The following is a 5,355-nucleotide window of genomic DNA, read 5'->3' as shown; positions in this document are numbered from 1 at the left end:
ATACTTGTTTTTCTTTAGTAGGGAGAATAGCTCAGTGCTATCATTTCTTTTCTGCCTTTTCTTCTGCCCTAGCTAGATCTTGCCCAGAGAGGAGCTCAGATGGAATAAGCACTGGCAGTCACTGCACCCACCATTCAGTAGGTGAGGGGCTAACACACTGGTTCCTCTGTTCCAGCACTCTCACAATGCCGTTCCCAGGAGCAGAGGGGCTGGATTAGGAGTCTCATCTAAACAGCTTATGATCACACCATGACCTTGGGAACGCAGGGCACGTTGCTGCATCTCTCTGCTCCATGTAAATCCAAGTGTTTGAATTCTGCTTCCTGCTCTCCCATTTGATTCACTCTCCCTCCGATGCAACACTACTTGATCCTGTCCTTCCCCAGTCTAGCCACACTCACTGTTTCCTGTGCAAGCTGAATTGGAGGGAAGTTTGACTTTTATGTGCACATGGAACTGAAGCAAAAACAGAGGCCACATGGAGGAAATGAGACAGGAAGGTAGACCTCTCATAGGCAGACAGACTGAGGACCTCAGAGAAGAAAAGAAGGGGAGGAGAACCACATTCCACCCTGGAAGGAGACATAGGGTCTCAGAGCCCCCTGCTACTTGCTGCCCATGACAGCTTCAACTGCAGTGGTTCCTTCTGAGCTTGAACACCTGCTACTGTTGATAACAGCTTCAACCACAGCAGCCACCTATCCCTAGCAACAGCCAGCCACCAAATCTAACCTTACCTAAAGAGCTTCCTCTCCCCAACAGACATTCCAAACCACAAGGCTGTACCTTTTTCAATGGTGATCATACTCTGACATTTATTACATTACACTAGTAATCCCTCAAATAGGCCAATTCTTTTGTTTTTCTTACTATGCACATCATTTTTCACACTATGTCTCTTAAAATATTCATTTGAAAGATGTCCATGAGTTTTCTATGCAATATATTTGGGGAAAATTGCATTCTAACCATTTAAAGAGATTTGTGGCACTTACAGTCTTCTCAGTCTTTTTTAAAAAAACTTTTACAGAATGCATTTTTATTCATTGTACACAAATGGGGTACAACTTTTCATTTCTATGACTGTATACCATGTTGATTATACCATTCTTGTAATCATACATGTAAATAAGGTAATGAGGTCTGTCTCTTTCCGCCATCTTTCATTCCCCTGCCCACTCCTCCCTCTCATTTCCCTCTAAGTAACCTAAAGTTCCTCCATCATCCACCTATCAGGGAAAACATTTGGCCTTTGATTTTTTGGGACTGGCTTATTTCACTTAGTATGATGTTCTCCAATTCCATCTATTTATCTGCAAATACTATAATATTTTTCTTCTTTATAACTGAATAATATTCCATTGTGTATATATACCAAAGTTTGTTTAATCATTCATCTGTTGAAGGGCATCTAAGTTGATTCTACAATCTAGCTATTGAGAATTGAGCTGCTACGAACATTGATATGGCTGCATTACTATAGTACCCAATTTTAAGTCCTTTGCGTATAAACTGAGGAGTGGGATAGCTGTATCAAATGGTGGGCCCATTCCAAGTTTTCTGAGGAATCTCCATACTGTCCTCTTAATTATATAAATAAGGAATTGAAATTATGCACTTCTGGTTGGCTTACTCAACTCAGAGTTTAAAGAGCTTGATTGGTCTATGCTAGCATCCTTCATTAACATAATTCTCACCAATCACCTGTCAGATACGCCTTTAAAAATTCCTAAATGGCAGACACCCTTTGGCATCCCTGTTTTGAGACCCTGCCCTCTTCAGGATCTCTGGTTGTTTTTTTTTTTTTTTTTTTCTATTACTCTAATAATTCTGTTGCTTTGGTCTCACCCTTGGGTAATGGTTCTCCTTTTTCAAATTCTTGAGACAAAGAATACACCCACCCACGCGCTGTGCTACAACACTCAAGTTTTTACTGGACTACTTGCTCCACTCTAATTGCTTTCTGTTAATTCATACTTAGTACTTGTACCTGATCAATTTAACAGAAGATGCACCATAAACAGTAAATCAGGCGAGAAAATTCAGATTTGGATTAGTCATTATCCAGGTTGCTGGGCTTATAAAATTTTTACTGAAACACCCTCTGCCTTTTTTTCTTAAATGAGCCACCATAGAAAGGCCATATTCTCTCCACTGGCCTGATTTCCTAGATCCTGCATTATTTCAGTTTTTCTTATTTTACATCACAAGCTATAGGAATTGTATATGAATATTACTATTAAACCAAAGAGCTAGTTTTAGAAGATTTTGTTAGTACCTAATTTAGTCAAGATAATGACATAATATGCTAATGCTTTAATTTCACCTGCCATGATGCTCACCAGCTAATAATATGGAAATTTCTGTGAATTTGGGAGTCATATCAGTGATAATTTTTGAGTAGCCATCAGGTGCCAGACTCTGTATAGACTACTGTGAAAGGGAAAGAAGTATCTATCCACACATAGTCTGCCATCCGGGGGCGGTGACCTTAAAATTCTTTCTCCACGAAAAGATAGCCTCTTCAACAAATGGTGCTGGGAAAACTGGACATCCATATGCAGCAGAATGAAACCAAACCCCTATCTCTCACCCTGCACAAAAATCAACTCACAATGAATCAAGGACCTTGAAATCAGAGACCCTGCATCTTATAAAAGAAAACGTAGATCCAAGTCTGCAACTTGTTGGCTTAGGATTAGACTTCCTTAATAGGACTTCCATAGCACAAGAAATAAAAGCAAGAATCAATAACTGGGACAGATTCAAACTAAAAAACTTTCTCTCAGCAAAGGAAACTATCAGCAATGCAAAGAGAGAGCCTAGAGAGTGGGAGAATATCTTTGCCACTCATACTTCAGATAGAGCACTAATTTCCAGAACGTATAAAGAACTCAAAAAACTCTAGACGAAGAATACAAATAATCCAATCAACAAATGGGCTAAGGAAATGAACAGACGCTTTACAGAAGACTATCTATAAGCAATCAACAAACATATGAAAAAATGTTCAACATCTCTAGTAATAAGAGAAGTGTAAATCAAAACTACCCTAAGATTCCATCTCACCCCATTTAGAATGGCGATTATCAAGAATACAAGCAAAAATAGGTGTTGGAGAGGATGTGGGGAAAAAGGTACACTCATACATTGCTGGTGGGGCTGCAAATTAGTGCAGCCACTCTGGAAAGCAGTGTGGAGATTCCTCTGAAAACTTGGAATGGAACCACCATTTGACCCAGCTATCCCACTCCTCGGCCTATACCCAAAGGACTTAAAATCAGCATACTACAGAGATACAGCCACAACATTGTTCATAGCTGCTCAATTCACAATAGCCAGATTGTGGAACCAACCTAGATGTCCTTCAATTGATGAATGGATAAAAAAACTGTGGTATGTATATATACAATGGAATATTTCTCAGTCAAAGAATAATAAAATTATGGCATTTGCAGGAAAAAGGATAAAATTGGAGAATATCATGCTAAGTGAGATAAGCCAATCTCAAAAAACCAAAGGACAAATGATCTTGCTGATAAGCGAATGATGACACATAATGGGGGGTAGGAAGGGGGCAAGAATGGAGGAAGGAGGGACTGTATAGAGGGAAAAGAGGGGTGGGAGGGGTGGGGGGGAGGAAAAAGTAACAGAATGAATCAAACATCATTTGTAATGACCCTATGTAAATGTATGATTATGCAAATGGTATGGTGTTACTCCATGTACAAACAGAAACAACATGTATCCCATTTGTTTACAATAAAAATAAATTTAAAAAAAAAAACAAAACAAAAATTCTTTCTCCACTTGGATGCAGAGATAAAATTTGTTTGGCATTGTCCTAAGTTGTGTGCTTCACCTATTTTCAAATTTTTTGTAGATTTTTGCTGCTCCTCCTCATATTTAATCTTTGGATTTTTCTGGGGCTTGACCTTTGATTTTCTTCTTTTTTAAAACTTTCCTTGGGGACAACATTCTATAGCATAACTTTCCTATTATCTCTAATGTTGCAAATCCAAATTGGTATCTGGCACCTCAACCCATTTGCTGATCTCTAGACACACACATCAAAGATACTCAGTGTGAATGAAGGCATGCCTAATAGAGATCTCAAAATCGACATTTCCACAAAAGGCCTCTTGATCTCTCCATATCAAATACAAGTGTCTCCAACTCTGTACTGGGAACATCAATGCCATGAGTAGCTCAGGTTTACACTAAATGCCACTTTTGTGTATGTGTGTGTGTGTGTATGTGAAATTCACATCCAATCCCTGCATGTATCCTGACATCTCTACCAGTAACATATAACCAGAATCCAACCAGTTCTTATCACCTCTTTTATTACCACTGTGACTTGAGTCACTAAACTATCCCTTCTGGATGACTCTAACATCTTCAGGAAAGCAGTGAAGCTGAAGAAAGCATAATGAATGAGGCCACTTCTTTGGTTGACACTGTACAATAAGTTCTTATCTCTGGATAAAATGCATCATCCTTACAATGATCTATAAGAGGTCCACAGTCAGCTCTGTTACATCTCTGCTCTCATCTCTTCTAGCTGCTCTCTCTACCCCATCTCCATTTCTCCAGGTGGTTCTACAATATGTCTCAGGTCCTTTGTACTCAGTGGTCCCCATGGACTGTCTTTTTACACATACCATACATCAGCAATCAAATGTTATTTATCAACCAAGCTTCCTGATCAACATAATTGCAAATGGCACCCTAACACTTTTCTATTCATTATTTTTCTTCACACATCTATCATTATGTGACATGCCATACATTTATTAGCTTATTGTCTCTCTCTATAAGAAGAATAGTTTCATGCTGGAAGGGTCTTTGTTGGTAATGTGCTCCTAATGTATACTTAACCCAAGAACAATAGATGCCTGATATTAATTGGTCTTAATAAGTAGTCATTGAATGTATGAATGAACTGTCTGGGTTCAAACATTAACTCCTATAGGACTTGGAAATTTAACTTTATTATCCATTTCTTCAACTCTAAAAAATGTATAATAATTGGATTTAGGTTGGAGGGTTAAGGTAAGATTTAAAAGCAATCATTTGTAAAGTGCTTACAATAGTTTGTGGCATATGGTAAGCACTTAATAAATACATAAATAAATGAACACTTTAATAAAAAACAACTTATATAAGCAATAGTGAATATATTGAATATATAAATTGTGTAAATAAAAAATATAGTGCGTAAAATGGTTAAAGCCCAGATGTCAACTGGTGCCTCTGTGACACATTAACATGTCTGAAAGAAATTAATATTTAAACCACAATCCTTCAAATGTCAAGGTACATTGTAATTTTGTATCCTCTCCCTGTCTTCTA

The sequence above is a fragment of the Sciurus carolinensis genome, chromosome 1 (assembly GCF_902686445.1).
Source record: "Sciurus carolinensis chromosome 1, mSciCar1.2, whole genome shotgun sequence".
Taxonomy (NCBI): Eukaryota; Metazoa; Chordata; class Mammalia; order Rodentia; family Sciuridae; genus Sciurus; species Sciurus carolinensis.
The sequence above is the reverse complement of the archived record's forward strand: the minus strand, read 5'-3'. Positions refer to the sequence as shown.